The sequence below is a fragment of the Balearica regulorum genome, chromosome 10 (genome assembly GCF_011004875.1).
Source record: "Balearica regulorum gibbericeps isolate bBalReg1 chromosome 10, bBalReg1.pri, whole genome shotgun sequence".
NCBI lineage: Eukaryota > Metazoa > Chordata > Aves > Gruiformes > Gruidae > Balearica > Balearica regulorum.
This window is the reverse complement of record NC_046193.1, coordinates 1077911-1103914: the sequence shown is the minus strand read 5'-3', so window position 1 is coordinate 1103914 and position 26004 is coordinate 1077911. Positions and strand designations below refer to the sequence as shown.

Genomic DNA, 26004 nt, shown 5'->3' with positions numbered 1-26004 from the left:
TCCGCCATTTTTTTCAGGCGCCTTCGGGGTAGCCCTGAAATGGCGCCTCCGGCGGCCGCCCCGCTGCTGCCGCGCCCGGCCGGGCTGAGCGGGGGGCGGACCCTCCCGACCCGGCCCCTCCTGCATCCGGGCCACGTCCCTTCATGTTCCGCCTCCGGGCCGCCTCTCCGCGGCGGTGCGGCTGCGGCGGCAGTGCACAAAGCCCGCGGCTTGGCTTTTTCCCCTCAGGAACGGGCTGCGCGGTCTGGCTCGGGCGGCGCCGCGTCGCCTGGCCGGTGCCTCTGTCCTTCAGCCCGCGGGGGCCAGCAACGGCTCGGCTTCCCGGGATGGCAGAACTCGGGCACCGGGCTCCGTTCCCGTTCGTGCGGTCACCCGACCTAGGGGCTTCGGATCGCCGTCGCCCTTCCAGCCGCTTCTGCGTTCTTTCTCATAAGCTGCTGAGACTGGAAATTGGTCAAAAGGACGGTGGTTAAGGCGAGACACTAGCGATAACGCGTAACTCTTTCCAAGCCGTGGCTTTCCGGACTATGGCGCGGTGTTAGTTGTGTGGCACCGGGTAAATCACAACTGCCAGCTGCGGCACGAACAAGTAACCGGCATGGGCAGCTACGGCGTGTTTAGCGAGCGCTCCTGAGGGGGCGAGCAGTGGCGGTTCCAGGTAAATACGCTCTCTGTAGGCGCAGTTTCTATCTAGAGCTCTTCTTAGCTGCCCAGCATTGCAAGAGCGGCTTTGCTCCTCCTTGGCATTGACAGCTTTTGGTTTTGTCATATTTTTGTAGTCTAAGTAGATGGTTGAATGAGCACCACAACTGGAGTTTTAACTGCTTTGCTGATGGCATTGTCTGATTATAAATCTTGTTTAATTGGGGAGCAGCCACTGAAGCGCTTTCTCTTCCTTCATCCTTCCCTACCATCCCAATGAGCTCTTGAAGTAATGAGTTTGGACTGCTCCTTGCTGGGGAGAGGGAGAATCTCTTTTCTACCAGCCGGGCTTGTAGGTGATTCCTGTTTCCATGCTAGTGGCCTTTGCAGTTGGGTAAGTTAAACCTCTAGCTCACTGCTGACTGTCTAGTGTGAATTGTGTACTTTTGGCAAAGTTTGTACTTTTCTCTCTACCTCTGTGTTTGGGCTTTATCCTCTTCTACTTCAGAAGCAATCTGAATCTTATGTTAGTCTCGTGTTACTTGATCAAAATAGCTTTTCCAGTTATGTTTCTGATATAATTTTTTTAATATTTTTGGGGATGTGGAGGGACTATAGGGCACATCAAAGTCTTTCAGAGGAGGAGAGGTGGTCCTTCTGTGTCTGCAATATTAAGCACGCTTCATAAAAGTTCAGGGAGGGAAATGCTGTGTTTACAAACAGACTTCAATCGCAGATCTGTTTACTATGTCGCTTAATTTTCACAGGATCGTTGGGATAGAGATATGTTTAAAAGCGTGAGTGCACAAAGAAGTCTTGTCAGTCTTTGTAAATAAGCTTTTCTATTTTCTTCTTTTGAGAAATTGTAGAAATAATGGAACTTTTGTGAGTTCTTAACAATTTTGTAAAAGTTTAGAGTTTGAATGATGTTCTTAACGTGTGTGGTGTCCTGTCTTACTTCACAAATAATAATTCTTATCACAAATGAGAGAAGGGAACATGGGGCCTTGGTTTTGGTGGTCAGAGCAGCACACAGATTAAACAGACCGACCCGGCACCTGTCTGGATAAGGCAGACATTTTGCATGTCGAACAAACTAAAATCACGATCCCTTGACAGCTAAAAGGTGAACCCACGTGCAGGGTTAGGGTGAGAAATTTTTGCATCTGCGACAACCGAGAAGCGCTTTGGGAGCTCCTGCGCTTCCACTGTAGGTCACAAGATGGGGTGTGAATACCCAGAAAGATAACCGTCTGAGTAACATGTTCAGCAGATACCATCTTACCATTCTATTTTGCTTAACCACCGTAATAATTCCTTGCTAGCACGCCGACAAAGTTTACTAGAAGTTGTAGTTACTAAAGGAGTCGTATGCAGACAGGTCGTAAGAGGTGTATGTAAATCCAAGTACACATTTTTAGTAACTTAGAGGTTGTTACAGCGTCTACAGTGCGTGTTGCTGGGGGGCTGGATTTGCTGGAGGAGCAGAGTGCCGTAACAAGGAACTCCATCCCAGCTAGCAGATAAATGAGGAGGGATACAGAAGCATTTTCCAAAAAGGAAGCATTCTATAGATGACACATTTATTTTCAAAGTAGAAAATACTCATTGAGTGACAGTGTTCTTTTTGGGCTGGGCTTTGCCAGATGCACGCTGATGCACTGGTGGTCATTGCTCATTATATGCATAATTGGGAAGTGACATTGTTTTTGGCTTAGAGGAGGGAACAGTTCCACAGTATGTCCAATCAGACACCAGACAGTTGTTGACTTGACAATTTTTTCTTTGGAAAGTGAATAGTTTTATCACTTTTTGAGTGGCTTGACTCTTGTACTTTAGTAAGAAATGCCAGCCCATCTGTTTTACTGGAATGCACGTAGTTTTGGATTAGCGGGCCATTTTCAATAGCACTAATTATTTTAAGAGCAGATCAAGGGACACCGAAACTACGTGTCTTGAAACGTAATATCCTACGAAGAGTCTTTGGTCTTGCTAAATAGTTCTGCTCATCTTACTCTCTGTTTCTTTAGGTCAGATAAGAATTGGAGAGTCTAAATCCTTTTCCTCATCTAAGAGTGGATCACAGTGTAGAAAATGTTAAAAACAAACACTGTGGACAAATGCAGTTGATATGAGTACAGAAGAAAAGAAATCAGGTGTGTAAACCACTTGTTATGATAATTTTGTTCTTTTTAAAAAGGGGTGATGTAGAAAGCCTGACTTCTGACCCAAACTGGTAGATGCAGTCAACAGGTGGTACATTGCCGTTAGCTGCTTTCCTCGTACTGTACTTGAGCTTCGGTTGCACCAAGTGTAAAAGATGAGAAACGACAGGGAAGTTCCTCTGAGCTTTTGACTTGCTAAGCGTTGGCTGCAGCAGCAAGTGGTTACAGGCTGTAACCTTAGCCATGTGAAACTCCGGTTACCTTCTGAACACCACCTTCATTACAAGTAAACAGCACCTTAGGGCAGGCTCTAAGCGAGAAGCAAGAGATAAGTGTGATAAAATTCCTGGTTGGTCCCACTTCTGTTTATTCTGCCTAGCAGTGAAAACGTCAGTACGTGTGTCTTTACTGTTTTGACCATCTTCTAATTTTGTATAATTTGTAAAAATGAAAGAAGTGTGAGAAGACCTGGCAGCACTGGGACTAGAGGGAGAGGCTCAGCCTGGTGGATATGGAAGTGCATGATCACATAGCACTGGAACTAGTGAAACCAGATTCCCGTTTTGTGTTTGCTTCTGGATTTTTCCATTATCTAGTAATGTACAAGTGACAACTGAAGCTTTTCTCATAATCAGGGCATTAATATTTCTCCACCATTCCTGTGTGAGTCCTGTAATGTCAAAAAAAAAAGTTTTAAACTTATGTTGCACCCTCTTTTCACAGAGGCTGCTAGTAGAAAAACATCAGGAAGCTTGTGGGAATTTAGTTTCTTTGCAGTTATTTCAGTTAAATTAGCTTGGCAGTGGTTGGTGGGCTCAAAAGGAATGAAGGGAAGAAGGATGGACACATACCTTGGAAACCAGACTAAATGCATCAAATGAAATTTGGTATAAGGACTGTGCCTCCCACTTCTTGCATTAAGTGTTTCTGCTCCTTTTAGAATTGATTTTTCACATTCCACCAATATGCCTGTCATCCCGCTTTCACATGGCACACCAAGGAGCTGTGGGGACATAGCAGCTTTTGGCCCCAGTCTCATCTGTTACTCTCATTAGCAAGGTCTGTGTTCGTGCGAGGAGGCTCTGTACTGAGTGTGGGCTGATCCTGTAAGCCTTCAGCGTCAGGGCTTTGGTCACTGCCACCCCCAGGCCTGATCTGAAATGGATTTTAAAAGGTAAAGCCTTCTCTGTGTAGAACATAATAATCCTTCAGAATCCTATGGATCTCTTCTCAAATAGTACCAGGAGTACTCTTTCACATGTCCTCTGTTAGAGTTCCAATACAGTAGTTCCGGTACTACCAAAAGAGCCAAAGGAGAACCAATCTGATAACTTTTTAATTTTTCCAAACTTAAAATGTGAAGAGATACAGCAGGCATTACCCTGAAAAGCAGAAATGCTTTTGTATTAATTTGTGAAATGATGTAAGGAAAAAAGCGATAAGTAGGCTCTGTACCTGTCAAAAATTTAATAGATGCGCTCATAGGAATATGTTGTTGACTGTTCTGGAAAAATTATTGGGCATGTTACCAAATATGTGAAGTGTTGTAGTCTAGCATTTAAAATTTTAAAATAAATCTAAATTATTTTGTATTTCCCTTAAATAAGTTATTAACCTAAACTTCGTAGATAGGTTTAGATGGAATTAGCTGTGTGTGATTATGGTTCAGGGCTCAAATTTAATGCCTAGGATGTGAATTATGTTTCTCGTAGAGAATAAACTTGAAGCACTTGAAGCTGTCGGGGTCGTAGGAAGGAAGCTGAATGCACAGCACACGCTGTGCTCAGGCTCCTTCTCCCAGACATCTCTGACCCCTGCTCCGTGGTTACCCAGCCTGTGTTACTCTGTCCCAGGCCACGCTTTTAGTGCCACCTTCCCAACAGCTGTTAATTTGTGGTGGCACAACAAAGCGTGCAACAGAGCATATATACTAAATACCTCTCGTTCTGTTTACCTTTCAAAGTGCCTTTCAGTTGTTTGATGGAGTATGTAGGCAGCACGTATGACGGGGAAATTAAGGCTGAATGTCAGGAAATAGTGCTTTAATTTATCCTGTCAGCAAATCTGTAAAAGCTAAATGTTCACTAATGCTAGTGTTAGCGTTAGTGCTGCAGTGCGGGGCGAGCTGCGTTTTCAAAATTATCTTGCTTGATGTCATTTGACTTCTCAAATTGTTGCAGTACTTCTTTGTAGAAGAGGTGATCAGGACTCTCATCTGAAAAAACAAAGGCAGGACATTCTGATTAACATGTCTTGGCTGTGTCCGCGGTACTTGAAAGCATCTCCTCGCATGCGGTAGAGAGATAATCCTTGATATTAATTCCTTTGACAAGCTCTTCAAAATACTCTCGCACTGAAATTTGGTGCTTTGCTGAGTCCTGATATGAGGCTTTTCCTTCTAGCACTTCTTCTCTCTTTTCCTAGAGTTTTCTGTCCTCCTGTAGAAATTGTACAGAAATCTCGTGCTGTTCCAGGAGGGTTTCCCTTTGCTGGTAAAGCTGTCCAGGAGCTTCGGCCTTCTCTGAGATTACCTGCAGTTTCTCCAGTTTTGTAGAATACTCAAGGTGTAACTTGGCTTGCAGTTCAGCCATTCGGTACCCTATGCCCTTCAGCAAACCCGTTCCAACTGTGTCCGTCATCACCTTGGTGTCTGTAGCGCCAGCTGTGAGCTCATTGATCAGCTTTTCAGCTTCCTGTGTGGAGTAAATGAACAAAAAGTTATGTATTGCATCATAGTCATGTCTCCGAGTAGTGTTCAGAATAGGGAAGTGCACTTTTCACTTTGAAATATGATGATATGTAGAGATACATTGTAGGCTCTGTACTCTTTACGGTTTTGGCAGTCGTTGGCGCTCAACGCCAAATGGAAATATAAATAATTACAAATGCATTTGGAGACATTTTGCTCTTTTATCTCTAAGTTAGCAAGCGAGCTGACCTGCAGGCTGCTTTTCCAAATGGGTCTCTTAAAATGTCTTTTCTTGGGAATGTGATGTGTTTTCTTTAGGAAGCTGTGGAAACTGTCTGCCGTGCTCAAGCCTTCGTTGCGCAGGTAGCCTCGAGGTGAGCAGAATGCCTCCTCGCAAGCCCGCTTACCTAGGAACGACATTGGCTGCGAGGTATTCTGCAGGAATAGCTGTGCTCTGCACGTGTCTTACTATACTATGAGCATTTGGGATGGCAGGGTGCATGTACTGCGTGTCCTTTGCAGAGACCAGCGGTTAGAATTGGCAAGCCCGCATCCAGTAATATCTTTCTTCATCTACTCAATGAACTTACTTAACAAACTTGGAAGATGTGGGAAAAGCTTTGGTATTCACAACTCATACCTAGGTGAACGAGAACCAAAGAGCCAGTTTGGCTGGGGCTATGATACAGTCTCAGTAAGGATTAAAATATGTTCTTCTCCTCTGCCTGCTAAGCCGTTTTATCTTGTGTATCCTAACCCCTGTTTGAAAAATCTACAAATTGACTGCCTCCTATCAGAATCAAACCGCAGCGCTCTCATGTTCTATCCAACATCCAGGAATCATGCGATTTTGTTTGTTTGTTTCTTTGTTTGTACCATCTCAAATGAGTCACTTGTACCTTCCTAGCTTCTTCAGATTTCATATGAACTAAGTGTAATTTTTTTATAAATGCTTTTTTCCTTGCACTGTAAGCTTCTGGTACTTTTGCAACATTGTGGTCCTCGTGTTTTCCAAAGAGTTTACAGATAGCACATATCGGCTCATCGTCAGTCAGGCACATCTGAGAGAGAAGAAACACACCAGGAGAGTTAATATCTATGTATAAGCAAAATAATCCAAGTAACTTGTTGGTCTGCCTGTGGTTAGAAGTGCCAAAATGGAGTATTGCTGGTGACGATTGCAGTAGTCTTTGTCTTCCAAACCCAGATTGCTGTTACGCCGTGTTTGTTCTGTTGGCGTTTGCAGTACGCGATACAAATTTTTGCCGAACCACACGCCTTTTAGTTGCTGAGTAAAAAAAAAAAAAAAAAAAAAAAAAAAGCGTACTCCCTTCCTGTATGTCACGTGAATTTTGGTATCAGGTGGTATAGGGAAGTTTCACGTTCGGTCAGCCGCATTACTGGGGCTCGCAGCACACGCGGTATTATGTATTTTGCATCTTGGTGATGGGGGATACTGATGCATAACTGCAGGTGAAGATCCAGTCCTTACCGAGAAACTTAAGAATGATGGAGATAAGTGATATCTGCAGGAAAAATAAATACCTATTTTTTTGCTATATTTTTAATTTTGTTTCCGTGTTAGTAGTCACACACAAAGCAAGCTGTCTTATAGGAGGGAGAGAGCTCTGATTTATGGCTTAGTTCAGGAAGTGCTTTTCATGCCCGAGTGATGAAAGCACGCATCTGTGTGGGACGCAGTGAGCAATGGCTTCGCTGGTGGAACGGGAGAGATACCGCAGTGGCATCGTGAGACTGAAAAGCTGACCAGAAGGCAGGTGAAGTTTTGTGGGGGGGAAAAAAAAAAACAAAAAAAACCAAAAAAAATTTGGAGTGTGTGACTGGGGGGCTTGAGTGAGGTGCAGGGAAGTCAGTGGGAGACTACAAAGAGGAGATGCAGTTTCCAAAGACAAATGGACAATCTGCACCCACAATGTATCTAAAAAGTGATGAGTAATCACCACCTGTGGTGCTGGGTCTTCCAGGCCATGGAGTGAATGAAGGGGGTTTGTGTCTTTGAGCTACTGATGATTATGGTGTGGCTTTCTCTAGGAAGTGCTGGGGCAGGAATGGCAGTAGAATGATGGAACTCCTTGAGGACTGAGAGCTTGGACCTCTCGGAGGACTGATTTCAATGGGGCTGCTCATGTGCTTACCTCTAGCCAGGCTGCTTGGGCTTTTGCAGCTGACTTCGTCAGTGGGTTATTGGGAAACGGAGTATTTGGTATGAATAAGGGAAGGGCACGCTGGACCTTTCTAGTCACGATAGCGCAGTGCTTAGAGAAGGCAAAGATGGTAACTGCTCTGACACCCCTTGGTCAGGTTCAATAAGAATCGTTTCAGTTCTGCTGTTACCGTGTCTAAAAGGTTGAGCTTGACTTTTAAAAACGGTACGGTGCTTTGGAAGTTTATGAAGCTGCTTGCCACTGGCTGCAAAAATTTCCCTGTTAGTGGGATGGATAAAAATATTCTGGGTAAGAAGTCCTTATCAATAGCCAGTATTATCTCTTTTTTTCCTGTTCTAATTTTGGAAGAAACCTCTGTATCTTAATATTATATAATTTGTTAGTATAATACCTTTGCTGTATGTAAGGACTTTGTGAAGCACTGATCATCCACTAGGATTTCCAAAAGATAAATTTTGGACTTAGGAGGGACTTAGCACTTGTAGGATAGAAAGTGTGCAAATTACTAAAAGGAAAAGGGATAGATTAAAAGTCATACCAAATTCATGTTTTCCCCATGTTCTTGACAGATTTGGGACAACTGTCTTTTCTCCTGAGTACAGATTTTTTCAAGCTCATATTTATATTTTTCCAGTATGCTTTCAACTAGACTATTTCGTAGCAGGTCGACAATTCCTCTGCCCCTCAAATAAGTGATCTACAAAGGAAAAAAAATAGTAAAAGAGTTTGAGTGATGGAGGAACAGTTTGTTTTTCTGATAATTCAGTATAATGTAGGAAAAAAATACATCCTTTTTATTTTGTTGCTGTTTACATTAATAGGATTTGAACCGTGGTGAAATAGTCTGAAATACAGAATTTAGCAAATCAAGCAGAGAAATCTTATCGTTTCTAGTAACAGCGAAAAGTGTATTTATTCTTTTTAAGTATTCCGAGGCATGTGCTGAAGGCGTTGAGAGAATCCAGTCCTGAACCTTTTCCTCCCTGGAGTCAGTAAATTTACTTGCGTGCTAGACAGGGAATAGAGATGTCTTCAGTTTTTACTGAATTAAGGGTTTGCCTCCCTGAAGACTACGAGAAGGCTTTCAAAGGCATTTGCTGGCAGAGTCTGTCCCTAAGAAAAGCCTTCACAGTGGACTTAGCACTGACAGAAGTCCATAAAATAGGGATAGTAAAATAAGTATGTTCCAAATTTCAAGACAACCTTCTGATTCTCTTCGGTAATAAATGGAAACCCTGCGTGGGAAGTACGGTGTTATTTTCAGCGTGTGTTGCAGCCAGCCAGTGTCACTGCCAGCGCGGAATGCTTCTTGAGTTTCGTGTTAGTGTAGAACATTCCCTTTGAATTCTTTGCACGCTAAGTTAGTATCTTGATACAGAGGAAGTTTGTTTCCTCTCAGCAGAGCCCTCTTCTTGGTGCTCGGTGGGGCTGCAGTGCAGCCAGGGTCGAAGGAGGATCTCTGGCTGCCTAGGCCGCAGGGACAGGACACCTCGGTCCATCCTCCTTTTGTCGTGATTTGCTGTGGTTGTTGTACAGACATCTTACATTAACTGGCCTCAGCTTATTCACCTTGAGAGTAAATGTGATAATGTACGGAAAAGTGGGTTTCGTATTCCTTTAACTGGTGTAGTATTTGAGGTACGTGCGTGCGCGTTGTAATCCAAGTATTTTGATCAAAAGATGTCTGAAGTCAGCAAAAAGATCTATTGATAGCGAATGTCGTTCGGATCCGAAGTGCAGAGACTACAGAAATAGAAGGTGCACCCAGAAGTAAAAAGTTATGTAGTCACTGTTTTGGATTTAGTACCTTGTCTTTCTGGAAGTAGAGCTATTTATCTGTTTCCAAGCACGGTATTTCTTCCCTTACTGTCTTTACCATGTCACTCATTGGAAGCCAGTTACTACCTGCATGCGAATGCTATTACAATTACCAGTGAAACTGGCAGCATGAATTGCAACATAAGGACACCCACCATTTGTTTCTTTAATCTTACGGAAGCCCAGTGTGCAATTTATTAATTCTCAGGTGGCATTGGCTAACCTTTACGGTGGTACAAAGGTCACATCGCTTGGATGGAGCAGGCAGGGACGGATAACGCTCCCACGGTGCTTCCCATTCATGGAGCTAACGTGATTGCCTGCGTTCGGTTGCTTTTATAAAATACAGCCTCAAGTCCCTCACCGTTGAAATCTGGGCCAAAACACAGCACTGAATGCACAGCACACGCTCGGTGTCAGTATGGTGGGGGAAGAGCTGGCTGATGCTGCCTGCAAGAGCAGGAATCACCAACATGAGTTGAATTTTGGACTTGACATTAATATCGCAGTAGAACCATGTGATTTTTCACTTGTCCAATATAATACAAATCAGTGCTTATGGAAAAAGTAGATTTTGAGTAACCTGGGTCAAATTCTCCTTAGCGGATGTATAAAAGAGAATTGCTATTTTGGGGTTTTTTTTCAAATTAAGTAAAACCCTGGAAAAAATCTTTATATGCTGTGACAAAATGAAATACTTAAACTGAGACTTTGGCTTTCAAGACAGAGAGAGAGAGAGAGAGAGAGATGCCAGTCAAGTGAGTATTATTTTAACATCCGCTCATTTTTAATAGCTTGCCACCTACTAATTTCTGAGACATGAAACCCTCCCTAGCAGTGGAATATTTCAACCCAGCTTATTTGCCAGCAGGGTGCACTTTTCCTTTGGAGACTCTGGGGTCAGGCTGTTTAGATCCGCATCCGTCTCTGCCTGACCACTGAAGCAGGCACAATCAGAGCATCTCTTTGAGAACTTGAGGACGAGGTCAGCAAAGGTGCTTTGAGACCTCAGGGCAATACTCTGTATGTTATTTGGCTTTCTGGCGTGTGAGGTACGTCAAATAAAAGCTTTGGCCAAAACCACGTTCTGGTTGACAAAGGAGTAGTTCGATGTGGCTTTTTCTTTCAAGTCTGTTAACAGTCGGGGAATATGAGGAGAGAGAGAGAGATGCAGGATCTCGGCTCTCCTGGGAAATGTTCATATGTCATCTTAAAAGACAGCACTGACTTGATTGAGGCAGGGGAGGAAAATGGACCAAGGGTCGTTTGGCTGAGAAATGTGGCCATATTAGTGCCCACCCTCACAGAGCAAGTCCAGAAGTACCGGATGGGGTCCTGCTAGTGATGTTCATATTTTTCTCTTTCTAAATTGGGGGTTTGTTTGGTTTGGGTTTTTTTGGTTGGGTTTTTTGGCGGTGGCTTGTTTGTTTTTTAGATTGTCATGTTGAGCCAGTTTAAAGGGTAAATGGGCAATGTTCACATGCATTTTCTTGAGCCTGACTTAGTGGAAGCGAATAGAGCCCCTGCAAGTCAGATACAGACATTGGATTTCTCAGTTTCGGTTCAACACGGAATACTTTTCTTACTAAAAGTGTACTTGTAAAATAGCTAGACCCTTTCAAGGATTAGTGCAGAGCCCGAGGCTACACTGGAAACTGGTTTTCATAATTCAGCAGTGCGCTGCTGCTGGCACGTGTCCCTAACGGGCAGAGAGAGCATAGAAGCTGTGGGTTTAAGGTAAGAAAAAAAGAAAGAAGTGGGTTGGTTTATTGCCTCCCATGAAGAAATCTGTTCCTACCGCTGTTTGCAGTAGGTCAGTCCCAATTTATTCTCCCCTAGAAGATGCTGGGAAAGAAGCCTGAAGCAGGGATCATAGATGGCTTTCCATAAGTTCTGCATTGGCTTAGAAGGGAATATTCAGCAGCCTGAAAACAAACGGCTCAGGACATCACATCTCCAGTCCCCTCTCTGGGGAGCAACTTGTCATTTGGCCAACATGGGAAACACCTCTTGCTAGCTTATTTGGTTGACAACATGGCCTATAAAATTTTTAGTAACTTGCTACCCCACCACCTGACATAGCTCCAAAATAAATGGACTGTACAATCATCTGCGGAAAGTAGATACGCGGAGCAGGGAGCGCCGCTGAACCTCTTAGCCCGTGTCACTAAACCAAAAAGCATTCCTCGTTTTAACTCCTTATTTCGTTAGTGAGACTGTGCCATGCTTCGTGTTCATATGGGAGCTGCTGTCCCTCGTTGCCCATTGCCTCCCTTCTGCCCTGTGTAGCGTTGCAGGAGAGCAGCACAAGTTGAAACAGCACTAAATCTTAATCTGTTTTTTTCTAGGTGGGCTTTTACCGATTGAGCGGCGGCCCTAAAGAAGGAGAACAAAGCAAATACTGCACCATAAAGTCATTGGCCATCAGAGAATTAAGATCATGTTCTCCTCTCGGAATGCTTTAGAAGGTAACTAGATGGGTGTCAGTTAGTTACTCATCGAAATGCACAGATCAATAGAGGAGAAGTCTTCATCAGCACAATCAGCTATACACAGATGACATGCTGACAGACCCAGGCCTCCAATAAATCGGTTTTGATCCAAGAGGCACAGGAAAATCTCAGCTCCTTCTTCCTGCACTATTCGGTGTGGGTGGAGAGAGAAAAATGCAAGCATTTGCCTGAGAGCAGCACTCTGGTCTCAAGAGACAAGTGGAGCTGAGTAACAGAAGTGGCAAGAGGAATTAAAGAATTTTTTTTTTCTTCATCCAGGAGTCAAAATGAAGGAAAGATCTCTCTCTGTTTTTCCCAGGAGCAGACTATTGAGTGGTTCTTGGGCCTAGATGTAGTGTGAATATTTAGAAATGAAAATACTTCCTGAGATGTACATCTACCCAAAGTAAACGAATGCTGTTTCTCTATGGAGGACGCCAGTGTCTGTTCAGGACCTTGTGATGAATTTCCAGGGTTGCTTGCTTGGGGCGGGACACTCCAGCCCTCCTTGGCAACTGGCACGCTGTTTTTCAGGTGATTTCCATTCTCCCTGTGGATGGCTGAAGAACAGAGGAAAAACCAAACCTCCCCAGCAGGCCAGGACTCGACCAAAGCCTGTGCACAAGGTAGCACCACCACTCAGCCAGCTTCCTGCCAGGAGAATATGACGAGTGGCGGCGTAACCAGGCAAACCCTGCATTTGGATATACTTTGTGGTAGCGGAGGCACCAGGCTCTCTCAGACGCTAAAGTTAACGTAACTTCTGCTCCACTCCAACCAAAGCCGCTCAGACCCATTCTTCCTCTGCCCCGTGCTTTCAGGGGCAAAAGCCATTTGACTTCCCCTAACACGTTTCATGTTCAGATTGACTCGCTCTTTACAGTCAATGTTCCCAACTGGTCTTCATAGCAGAGGTGCTCCAGCCCTCGCATCATCTCCGTGGCCTCCTCTGGACTCGCTCCAACAGCTCCATGGCCTTCTGGTCCTGGGGATCCCAGAGCTGGATGCAGCACTGCAGGGGGGTCTCACCAGAGTGGAATAGAGGGGCAGAATCCCCTCCCTCGTCCTGCTGGTCACGCTGCGGGTGATGCAGCCCAGCACACGGTTGGCTTTCTGGGCTGCGAGCGCAGGTTGCCAGGTGATGTCCAGCTTCTCGTCCACCTGTACCCCAAGTCCTCCTGGGCAGGGCTGCTCTCAATCCCTTCATCGCCCAGCCTGCATTGACGCTGGGGGTTGCCCCGACCCAGGTGCAGGACCTTGCACTTGGCCTTGTTGAACCTCCTGAGCTTCACATGGGCGCACTTCGCCAGCTTGTCCAGGTCCCTCTGGGGGACATCCCATCCCTCGGGAGGGTCAACCGCACCACTCAGCTTGGTGTCGCCTGCCAACTCGCTGAGGGCGCACACGATCTGTGTCCCTGATGAAATCTTAAACAGGCCTGGTCCCAGGACGGAGCCCTGAGGGACACCACTTGTCACCGATCTCCACCTGGACATTGAGCTGTTGACCACTACCCCCCGGATGCGACCATCCCACCTGTTCCTTAGCCACCAAACAGTCCGTCCATCAGACCCATGTGTCTCCAATTTAGAGAGAAGGATGTCACGGGGGCCCGTGTCAAAGGCCTTACGAAGTCCAGAGAGCTGCGATCCGTCGCTCTCCCCTTGTGTGCTGATGCAGTCACTCCGTCATCGAAGGCCACGAGGTTGGTCAGGCAGCGTCTACCCACCGCGGGCTCTCTCGAGGTGTCCTTTTGCATGTCGACTAACATGAGAGACTATTTCTTCTGTTTTATTGATTGACTTTGCTCTCTGAGGTTCCTGACCAAAAGTATCGCCTTCAATTTCAGACGGAGAAGACATGGAAAAGTAAAGGCTTCGTCTTGCCCGTAAAGCCAAAGTGACTCGTTAACCCTGGGGTCCCCCAAGGCCCCAAACTGGGCTCCAGCCAGGAAGCTGCCTACAGGAGGGGATCTTGGCCTTGTCTCGAGACTGAGCTCACTGACTTTGCAGCCTCACGAGCTGTTGGTAACAGCACCCGGGGAGCCAGAAATCCCGTGGCTGTGGCTCCCTCTTGTTCTGGGGCACTGTGAGCTCCTCGCTGCCCCTGTGACAGCGCCCGGAAAACAGGGCAGAGCTGCGGGCTCGGCCCCGTGTGGGACTGTGTCCCAGCCCTTGGACGGAGCTGCCCGACAGGACACGCTCCCCTCCCCGGGAGGGCTGCTCCCCCAGCTGTGCTCCAGCGGCTCTCCACGGGTGCCCTGAGAGCCGTCCCCACGCAGCCTTGCCCCGCCTGTGAGGTCACAGCAGGGCTGTGAGGTCACAGATCCCTGCGCTGCTGCATCAGCCATAAAGACCGACCCCGCAGACCCCGGCTCTCACTGCACCAGCAGCAGCAGCGGCGATAGCAGCAGCAGCAGCATGGTGCGAGCACAGGGAGCCATGGGTCTTGTCCGCCATCTCCTCCTCCTCCTCTTCCTCCTGGTGGCCCTGCATGCCAGGGCTGCCCGGGCTGCTCCGTATCGAGCGCGGGGAGCAGGTAAGCAGGTGGAGCTGGTGCAGCCTTTCACGGGCCAGCGGGCCCTTCTCCCCAAGAAGCAGGGAGGATGCTTTTTCCCTCCAGTGCTTTAGCGAGGGCTTCCTCTGGGTGCGTGAGAGCTCTCCCGGCAAGAAAGCCCCGCGGGGCTGTGTGCTGGTCCATCCGCTCCTCGACGGGTGTTGCACGTGGCCTGGAAAGCGTTTGGGGAGCTGCAAGGAGCCAGCCAAGAGGTCCCCAGGCCCCTCGGCAGCTGCGGCCATCTCCACCCGCGCCTGCCTGCCACGTTGTTAGCTGACCCCCGTCCAGGGCCTGCAGCTCACTGAGGCACAAGTGGATCCCAATATGCAATGAAAACGCTTCTCCTCTGTGCTTGCTTCTAGACGAGGATGGTGGCGATGGTTATCCAGCCTCGGAGCTGGATGTTGGCTTGGAGCCCTCGGGGCATCCTGGAGGTGAGTTCTCCACGTCCCTTTCCTTGACAGAACCCACACCGACAATGTGGCAGGAGCTTACTCGTGTGCAATTTTCCCTAAGATCCTCTCATGGTTGACGGCTTCCCGACTTCTTGGCCTCTTCCCGTCCTGGAGCCCGAGCGCAGTCCCACAGGTAAGTCGGTGGCAGGAAGGAGCATTTACCTTTGCGTCTCCTTTCCGAGTGACATGCAAGTTGCTCCTTCCCTGGCCGATGCGCAGGGATGCGGAAGAGCAGAGAGGGAGCAGGTCGGGCTCACCGATGTGCCCTGGGGCGCTTTGCCTGGCGGAGCTCTTTGCTGGCCCCTCGGAAGCCTGAGCTGCTGCCGGTGCCGGCTGCCAAGCCAGCGGGCTTGTTGGGCTTGAGTTTAGAGCCGCTGTGGGCTCCAGGGAGTCCTTTCTCCTGGCAGCTCCGCGCGTGCTCCAGTCCGGTCCATCCCGGTGCCCTGCAGGCACACGGTAACTCTTGGCACCGTGCTCCTGAGTGGGAGGGAGAGGCGAGTGCCGTGGACTAATCCCGGCTTTGAATCACACTCGCTGCCACTCCGATCTCAAGAAGCACCACCTTGAACTGTGTCACAGCAGCTTTCTGTCCTGCGCTTCTTTGCAGGCCTGCCTGTAGGCGAAGCTGATCCAGTGTCCCGGCTGGGTTCCAGGACCACGCCTCCGGCAGTTCGCTTGGGTACGTCCTGGCGCTTTCCTGCCTTTGAGAGCTGCCAGCTCAAAGCCCAGAGGTCAGCCAGCCGGGCGCCTCTGCAGCCGTGAGGACAGAGACCGGCACGTGTGTGCGCTCTCCTCGCGCGATCCCCTCGGCGCTGCTGCGGTTCGGTTCTGCCAAAGTCGATCGCAGGAGATGACGGAGGCTTCTCTGGGTCTTTAGTTAGAGGGGTGCCCGCAGGGAGGGCTCTGCCAGCTCCTCGGCTGGATGCTGGGCTACAGCCCGGCTGGCATCCCAGGGATGAGTGGTCTGTCTCTGCTGACCTCACAGGCTGTGCAGGGGGTTTCTGTAATTTATTCCTGTCAAATTGAACCCAATACTTTCTGTTAAGGTCGTCCAAGGGCAAAGAACCCAGCTGAAGGAGGAAAAAAGTCCCTGGACCCCTTGGAAGTCCTAAAGCAAGCGCTGGAGGAAGTGGAGGAAAGGCACGGTGGGTGTATTTCTCTCTGCCTCAGGCGTGACACTCGACAACCGGAGGTTTTAGCTGCGCGTCTGGACGGGCTGTAGCCCACACAGCGGGAAGGGGTCGATCAGAGCCTTGCCGCAGCGGGGCCGGGTTTCAGGCCTCGCAGGTGCTGGCGAGCCCCAGACATGGTGCAGAGCTTGTGCTGACGGTTGTGGCTCAGGCCAAGTACCAGGGGCAGCCGCTGCCCCAGTTTTACCATTGCGGCTCAGAGCTGGGTCGTGCAGATGTCACATGTGAGGCCTGGCGTGTGCTGAGCTCGTGTTGAAGGAGCCCTTCTCAGCAGGGCTGTTTCCCCGGCTGGCCCGGCTGCAGCTTCTCCCCGTCCTCTCGGCAGGAAGGCATTTAGCATTATCTTGCAGTTTGCCGAAAACGCGCCACGGGCAATGCAACCCAGGAGATGGCTGGCCTCCCAGCAGGTCAGGCGTGGCTGCTGTTTGGAGTAGGGAGCAGCCCTGAAGCGCAGGCGTTTGCTCTCAACTTGTCGGGGTCTTTGAGCAGTATTGCCTCCTGAGGAAGCCATCTCCCTGACGGGGAACGGTTCCATCTGAGCCAACTGTCCCGCTTCCTTTCTCCAGAGACAGAGCAAGAGGCTGGGCAGGAGCGGGCGTTTCCAGAAGGAAGCAGTGGCTTGCTGCCACCCTTTGCCAAAGAGATGGAGGCGATGCCAGGCACCGGCATGGCAGGTAACCGCTGTCCCGTGGTCAGCTGGGGTCACCCATCAGGATCGCTGTGTGGCGGCAGGCTCTTGCCCCGGTGCCCGCTCTTGCGCTTCACGTCAGCCGCCAAAGCTGAAGGACTTTGGGGACCACGTTGCGCAGCTCATGGGAAACGTGACTCTTGCACGACTGTACCTCCCGCTGCAGCTGCGTCCCAGAGCTTGCCGGGAGTCCCGGGAGGCCTGAGGCACAAGAACAGCACAGAGCGGGATCCCTGCCGCCAGCTGAGGTCCAGATCGGGCAGGGGCTTAGCGGGAACCTCCCCGTCCTCCTGCATCCCCTGTCGCGGAGCCACCCTCAGGCTTTACCTGTCGTCTCTGCTTCTTGGCAGCGCTGCCAAAGCCCGCAGGAGACTCCCACGGCGGTGTGCATGAATTCTTCCCAGGGGACTCAGGTACTGAGCCGTCTTGCTGGGGTCCCTACGTGGGAGACGCGTCCCGAGACCGGGCAGTGGCCGCAAGCAGTGCCCATGCTGGGGAAGAGGCAGAAGGGGAGGGCAAGGCGCAAGTGTCTCTTGAGAAGGCCTGACTCCGTCCCCTGGGGCTCAGGGCGCTGGCTGTGGGGAGGGAGGGTTGGGGGTGGCAGTCCCCCCCGCAGGGACGGTTTCTGTCCGTGGCCCTCAAAGGAGCAACTGGTCCAGCAGCTGCGCTCCCCGCGTGCTCTGCTTCGGGCTCCCCGAGTTTTGGTTGGAGGGACAACCTGTCCCAAAGGGTGGGAGCGTGCCTCCAGGCACCCGCGCTGGCGGGAAACAGAGAACTTCCAGGCCACATCAAACATGCCGCAAGCTCACCAGTGGTGCGCAGGACAGACTGACGTCCCGAATTGCTCCTCCAGGTGTGCTCAGCGAGAGAACCACAACTGTCTACAGTCCCCAGAGCACCACGAGTTTTCTGCGTCTGCAATTCATGCGCTGGCAGTGGGTGATAGAAACGACAGCAGGCGTAGTTTTCCTGGCACTGGCCATACTGGTGTGCTGTCTCCTGATACGCTGGCGGAGGAAGAGAAAAGAGTGAGTCGTTGACTTCCCCCCCTGCTACTGCCTGCGATGGCTGCTCCTGGCCACGAAGCATTTCTAGTTGGGCCGCTGCGGAGCAGCGAGGTAGCGGTTGGCCAGAAAGCTCTGCCGAGTTTGCTGCTGCTGTCAGAAGGCTTGAACTGGCCTCTTTGCTCCGGGGCCTGCCCGCAGAAACGTCCCTGCGCCTGCTGCCGCGGGTGCGGGTGTCCACCTTGGCCAAGGCGTGCCAGCAGCTCAGCCCGCGGGGGTGAGCCTCGCAGGCTCTGGGCCGTGCCGCGGAGGAGAGTCCCTCTGTGCCAGCTCAGCCGAGGGCCTCAGCAGCCTCCTCTCTCCACAGGCGCATCACCACAGCTTCACAAAACCAAGCCGAAGCCGGTGACCACCCCTCGTGCCTGCACAGCTGCACCAGACCCAATGCCGGCAACCCCAAGAGGCAGACCCAGGGCCAGCAGTCGCCAAGCCTGCCCCAAAACCTGCCGTGCCTGCCCTCTGCATGGACCTCAAACATGCGCCCCTCTGCCTCGGGCTGAAGGCGGGCACCAGGGTAGGGGTTGGGGTGCGCTGACAGAACCCCCACCAACACCTTCGGGGATCGGCCCTGTCTCTCCAAATAAAGCGAGAGCTGTCACACAAGTGTCCGTGTGGTACCAACAGCAAACCCCACCAGGCACCGGCCCTGCGCGAGGTTGCTCAAGACGTGGTTAGAGAAGGGGCTCTCTCCAAGGCCTTTAAAGGGGCTGCCAGCTCCTGGTTTAGGGCACTTGGCCGTGCTTCCCTCAGGACTTCCTCAGGATTGTTCTCCGGGGTCTGTGTTAGGAGACGACTGACACTGTATGCCATGGGAGTCTCTCAGGGGCGTGAGCCGGGCGACATGCTCGAATCCATCAGTGCTGAACCCAGACGGGCAATGTGCAGGTACCTGGGGTTAGTGAGTGATCCTTGGGGTCCCTACCCTCACTGCATCCCCAGAGGATGATGGCTGCAATTAGCGATTGCTATGTTACACCATTCCTCACTGACACAGGACCCAAATCGCAATGGTAGGACACTTAGAGAAGACAGCCTCCAATTTGCAAGCAAATTGCTGCTCTTAGAATCATAGAATCATAGAATGGTTTGGGTTGGAAGGGACCTCAAAGATCATCTAGTTCCAACCCCCCCTGGGTCCTGCTGCGGGCAGGGACACCCTCCACTAGACCACGTTGCCCAAAGCCTCATCCGACCTGGTCTTAAACACTGCCAGGGATGGGGCCTCCACAACCTCTCTGGGCAACCTGTTCCAGTGCCTCACCACTCTAACAGTAAAGAATGTCTTTCTAACATCTAATCTAAATCGACCCTCCTTCAGCTTGAACCCATTCCCCCTTGTCCTGGCACTACACTCCCTGATAAACAGTCCCTCACCAGCTTTCCTGTAGGCCCCTTCAGGTACTGCAAGGCCGCAATTAGATCTCCCCGGAGCCGCCTTTTCTCCAGGCTGAACACTCCCAACTCTCTCAGCCTGTCCTCAGAGGAGAGGTGCTCCACCCTCTGATCAGCTTCGTGGCCCTCCTCTGGACTCGCTCCAACAGCTCCACCTCTCTCCTGTACCGGGGCCCCCAGAGCTGGACGCAGTACTCCAGGTGGGGTCTCACCAAAGCGGAGTAGAGGGGCAGGATCACCTCCCTTGACCTGCTGGTCACACCTCTTTTGAAGCAGCCCAGGACACGGTCCGCTTTCTGGGCTGCAAGCGCACACTGCCGGCTCATGTTGAGCTGCTCATCAATCAATACCCCCAAGTCCTTCTCCTCGGGGCTGCTTTCAATCCATTCCTCGCCCAGCCTATAGTTGTGCTTGGGATTGCGCCGACCCTCTCCAGCCTGTCAAGGTCCCTCTGGATGGCATCCCTTCCCTCCAGCGTGTCGACCCCACCACACAGCTTGGTGTCGTCGGCAAACTTGCTGAGGGTGCACTCGATCCCATTGTCCGTGTCACCGACAAAGATGTTGAACAGCGCTGGTCCCAGTACCGACCCCTGAGGGACGCCACTCGCCACCGTTCTCCACTTGGACATTGAGCCGTTGATCACAACTCTTGGAGTGCGACCATCCAGCCTCTTCCTTATCCACCGAGTGGTCCATCCATCGAATCCATGTCTCTCCAATTTAGAGACAAGGATGTCGTGTGGGACAGTGTCAAATGCCTTACACAAGTCCAGGTAGATGACATCAGTTGCCCTTCCCTTATCCACCGACGCTGTAAGCCCATCATAAAAGGCCACCAAGTTTGTCAGGCACAATTTGCCCCTAGTGAAGCCGTGTTGGCTGTCACCAATCACCTCCTTATTTTCCATGTGCCTGAGCATAGTCTCCAGGAGGGTCTGCTCCATGATCTTGCCAGGTAACGGAGGTGACACTGACCGGCCTGTAGTTCCCTGGGTCTTCCTTTTTACCCTTCTTAAAAATGGGGGTTATGTTCCCCCTTTTCCAGTCGGGGGGAACTTTGCCGGACTGCCAGGACTTCTCAAATATGATGGCGAGTGGCCTGGCCACTTCACCCGCCGGTTTTTTTTTCAAATTAAGTAAAACCCTGGAAAAAATCTTTATATGCTGTGACAAATTGAAATACTTAAACTGAGACTTTGCTTTCAAGACAGAGAGAGAGAGAGAGAGACAGAGAGAGAGAGAGAGAGAGATGCCAGTCAAGTGAGTATTATTTTAACATCTGCTCATTTTTAATAGCTTGCCACCTACTAATTTCTGAGACATGAAACCCTCCCTAGCAGTGGAATATTTCAACCCAGCTTATTTGCCAGCAGGGTGCATTTTTCCTTTGGAGACTCTGGGGTCAGGCTGTTTAGATCCGCATCCGTCTCTGCCTGACCACTGAAGCAGGCACAATCAGAGCATCTCTTTGAGAACTCGAGGACGAGGTCAGCAAAGGTGCTTTGAGACCTCAGGGCAATACTCTGTATGTTATTTGGCTTTCTGGCAGTAGAATGATGGAACTCCTTGAGGACTGAGAGCTTGGACCTCTCGGAGGACTGATTTCAATGGGGCTGCTCATGTGCTTACCTCTAGCCAGGCTGCTTGGGCTTTTGCAGCTGACTTCGTCAGTGGGTTATTGGGAAACGGAGTATTTGGTATGAATAAGGGAAGGGCACGCTGGACCTTTCTAGTCACGATAGCGCAGTGCTTAGAGAAGGCAAAGATGGTAACTGCTCTGACACCCCTTGGTCAGGTTCAATAAGAATCGTTTCAGTTCTGCTGTTACCGTGTCTAAAAGGTTGAGCTTGACTTTTAAAAACGGTACGGTGCTTTGGAAGTTTATGAAGCTGCTTGCCACTGGCTGCAAAAATTTCCCTGTTAGTGGGATGGATAAAAATACTCTGGGTAAGAAGTCCTTATCAATAGCCAGTATTATCCCTTTTTTTCTGTTCTAATTTTGGAAGAAATCTCTGTATCTTAATATTATATAATTTGTTAGTATAATACCTTTGCTGTATGTAAGGACTTTGTGAAGCACTGATCATCCACTAGGATTTCCAAAAGATAAATTTTGGACTTAGGAGGGACTTAGCACTTGTAGGATAGAAAGTGTGCAAATTACTAAAAGGAAAAGGGATAGATTAAAAGTCATACCAAATTCATGTTTTCCCCATGTTCTTGACAGATTTGGGACAACTGTCTTTTCTCCTGAGTACAGATTTTTCAAGCTCATATTTATATTTTCCAGTATGCTTTCAACTAGACTATTTCGTAGCAGGTCGACAATTCCTCTGCCCCTCAAATAAGTGATCTACAAAGGAGAAAAAAAAATAGTAAAAGAGTTTGAGTGATGGAGGAACAGTTTGTTTTTCTGATAATTCAGTATAATGTAGGAAAAAAATACATCCTTTTTATTTTGTTGCTGTTTACATTAATAGGATTTGAACCGTGGTGAAATAGTCTGAAATACAGAATTTAGCAAATCAAGCAGAGAAATCTTATCGTTTCTAGTAACAGCGAAAAGTGTATTTATTCTTTTTAAGTATTCCGAGGCATGTGCTGAAGGCGTTGAGAGAATCCAGTCCTGAACCTTTTCCTCCCTGGAGTCAGTAAATTTACTTGCGTGCTAGACAGGGAATAGAGATGTCTTCAGTTTTTACTGAATTAAGGGTTTGCCTCCCTGAAGACTACGAGAAGGCTTTCAAAGGCATTTGCTGGCAGAGTCTGTCCCTAAGAAAAGCCTTCACAGTGGACTTAGCACTGACAGAAGTCCATAAAATAGGGATAGTAAAATAAGTATGTTCCAAATTTCAAGACAACCTTCTGATTCTCTTCGGTAATAAATGGAAACCCTGCGTGGGAAGTACGGTGTTATTTTCAGCGTGTGTTTGCAGCCAGCCAGTGTCACTGCCAGCGCGGAATGCTTCTTGAGTTTCGTGTTAGTGTAGAACATTCCCTTTGAATTCTTTGCACGCTAAGTTAGTATCTTGATACAGAGGAAGTTTGTTTCCTCTCAGCAGAGCCCTCTTCTTGGTGCTCGGTGGGGCTGCAGTGCAGCCAGGGTCGAAGGAGGATCTCTGGCTGCCTAGGCCGCAGGGACAGGACACCTCGGTCCATCCTCCTTTTGTCGTGATTTGCTGTGGTTGTTGTACAGACATCTTACATTAACTGCCTCAGCTTATTCACCTTGAGAGTAAATGTGATAATGTACGGAAAAGTGGGTTTCGTATTCCTTTAACTGGTGTAGTATTTGAGGTACGTGCGTGCGCGTTGTAATCCAAGTATTTTGATCAAAAGATGTCTGAAGTCAGCAAAAAGATCTATTGATAGCGAATGTCGTTCGGATCCGAAGTGCAGAGACTACAGAAATAGAAGGTGCACCCAGAAGTAAAAAGTTATGTAGTCACTGTTTTGGATTTAGTACCTTGTCTTTCTGGAAGTAGAGCTATTTATCTGTTTCCAAGCACGGTATTTCTTCCCTTACTGTCTTTACCATGTCACTCATTGGAAGCCAGTTACTACCTGCATGCGAATGCTATTACAATTACCAGTGAAACTGGCAGCATGAATTGCAACATAAGGACACCCACCATTTGTTTCTTTAATCTTACGGAAGCCCAGTGTGCAATTTATTATACTCAGCTGGCATTGGCTAACCTTTACGGTGGTACAAAGGTCACATCGCTTGGATGGAGCAGGCAGGGACGGATAACGCTCCCACGGTGCTTCCCATTCATGGAGCTAACGTGATTGCCTGCGTTCGGTTGCTTTTATAAAATACAGCCTCAAGTCCCTCACCGTTGAAACCTGGGCCAAAACACAGCACTGAATGCACAGCACACGCTCGGTGTCAGTATGGTGGGGGAAGAGCTGGCTGATGCTGCCTGCAAGAGCAGGAATCACCAACATGAGTTGAATTTTGGACTTGACATTAATATCGCAGTAGAACCATGTGATTTTTCACTTGTCCAATATAATACAAATCAGTGCTTATGGAAAAAGTAGATTTTGAGTAACCTGGGTCAAATTCTCCTTAGCGGATGTATAAAAGAGAATTGCTATTTTGGGGTTTTTTTTCAAATTAAGTAAAACCCTGGAAAAAATCTTTATATGCTGTGACAAAATGAAATACTTAAACTGAGACTTTGGCTTTCAAGACAGAGAGAGAGAGAGAGAGAGAGATGCCAGTCAAGTGAGTATTATTTTAACATCTGCTCATTTTTAATAGCTTGCCACCTACTAATTTCTGAGACATGAAACCCTCCCTAGCAGTGGAACATTTCAACCCAGCTTATTTGCCAGCAGGGTGCATTTTTCCTTTGGAGACTCTGGGGTCAGGCTGTTTAGATCCGCATCCGTCTCTGCCTGACCACTGAAGCAGGCACAATCAGAGCATCTCTTTGAGAACTCGAGGACGAGGTCAGCAAAGGTGCTTTGAGACCTCAGGGCAATACTCTGTATGTTATTTGGCTTTCTGGCGTGTGAGGTACGTCAAATAAAGCTTTGGCCAAAACCCACGTTCTGGTTGACAAAGGAGTAGTTCGATGTGGCTTTTTCTTTCAAGTCTGTTAACAGTCGGGGAATATGAGGAGAGAGAGAGAGATGCAGGATCTCGGCTCTCCTGGGAAATGTTCATATGTCATCTTAAAGACAGCACCTGACTTGATTGAGGCAGGGAGGAAAATGGACCAAGGGTCGTTTGGCTGAGAAATGTGGCCATATTAGTGCCCACCCTCACAGAGCAAGTCCAGAAGTACCGGATGGTGGTCCTGCTAAGTGATGTTCATATTTTTCTCTTTCTAAATTGGGGGTTTGTTTGGTTTGGGTTTTTTTGGTTGGGTTTTTTGGCGGTGGCTTGTTTGTTTTTTTAGATTGTCATGTTGAGCCAGTTTTAAAGGGTAAATGGGCAATGTTCACATGCATTTTCTTGAGCCTGACTTAGTGGAAGCGAATAGAGCCCTGCAAGTCAGATTACAGACATTGGATTTCTCAGTTTCGTTCAACACGAATACTTTTCTTACTAAAAGTGTACTTGTAAAATAGCTAGACCCTTTCAAGGATTAGTCCAGAGCCCGAGGCTACACTGGAAACTGGTTTTCATAATTCAGCAGTGCGCTGCTGCTGGCACGTGTCCCTAACGGGCAGAGAGAGCATAGAAGCTGTGGGTTTAAGGTAAGAAACAAAGAAAGAAGTGGGTTGGTTTATTGCCTCCCATGAAGAAATCTGTTCCTACCGCTGTTTGCAGTAGGTCAGTCCCAATTTATTCTCCCCTAGAAGATGCTGGGAAAGAAGCCTGAAGCAGGGATCATAGATGGCTTTCCATAAGTTCTGCATTGGCTTAGAAGGGAATATTCAGCAGCCTGAAAACAAACGGCTCAGGACATCACATCTCCAGTCCCCTCTCTGGGGAGCAACTTGTCATTTGGCCAACATGGGAAACACCTCTTGCTAGCTTATTTGGTTGACAACATGGCCTATAAAATTTTTAGTAACTTGCTACCCCACCACCTGACATAGCTCCAAAATAAATGGACTGTACAATCATCTGCGGAAAGTAGATACGCGGAGCAGGGAGCGCCGCTGAACCTCTTAGCCCGTGTCACTAAACCAAAAAGCATTCCTCGTTTTAACTCCTTATTTCGTTAGTGAGACTGTGCCATGCTTCGTGTTCATATGGGAGCTGCTGTCCCTCGTTGCCCATTGCCTCCCTTCTGCCCTGTGTAGCGTTGCAGGAGAGCAGCACAAGTTGAAACAGCACTAAATCTTAATCTGTTTTTTTCTAGGTGGGCTTTTACCGATTGAGCGGCGGCCCTAAAGAAGGAGAACAAAGCAAATACTGCACCATAAAGTCATTGGCCATCAGAGAATTAAGATCATGTTCTCCTCTCGGAATGCTTTAGAAGGTAACTAGATGGGTGTCAGTTAGTTACTCATCGAAATGCACAGATCAGTAGAGGAGAAGTCTTCATCAGCACAATCAGCTATACACAGATGACATGCTGACAGACCCAGGCCTCCAATAAATCGGTTTTGATCCAAGAGGCACAGGAAAATCTCAGCTCCTTCTTCCTGCACTATTCGGTGTGGGTGGAGAGAGAAAAATGCAAGCATTTGCCTGAGAGCAGCACTCTGGTCTCAAGAGACAAGTGGAGCTGAGTAACAGAAGTGGCAAGAGGAATTAAAGAATTTTTTTTTTCTTCATCCAGGAGTCAAAATGAAGGAAAGATCTCTCTCTGTTTTTCCCAGGAGCAGACTATTGAGTGGTTCTTGGGCCTAGATGTAGTGTGAATATTTAGAAATGAAAATACTTCCTGAGATGTACGTCTACCCAAAGTAAACGAATGCTGTTTCTCTATGGAGGACGCCAGTGTCTGTTCAGGACCTTGTGATGAATTTCCAGGGTTGCTTGCTTGGGGCGGGACACTCCAGCCCTCCTTGGCAACTGGCACGCTCTTTTTCAGGTGATTTCCATTCTCCCTGTGGATGGCTGAAGAACAGAGGAAAAACCAAACCTCCCCAGCAGGCCAGGACTCGACCAAAGCCTGTGCACAAGGTAGCACCACCACTCAGCCAGCTTCCTGCCAGGAGAATATGACGAGTGGCGGCGTAACCAGGCAAACCCT

General features: G+C 48.7%; 1 long non-coding RNA gene across 1 annotated transcript; it reads left to right on the top strand.

Moving 5' to 3' along the window:
- The first annotated feature begins 142 nt into the window (after positions 1–142).
- LOC142603237 (uncharacterized) lies at positions 143–12861 on the top strand. Its single transcript, XR_012837126.1, has 3 exons — positions 143–658; positions 11849–11968; positions 12527–12861. It is a non-coding gene; the product is annotated as an uncharacterized LOC142603237 (long non-coding RNA).
- Positions 12862–26004: the final 13143 nt, after the last annotated feature.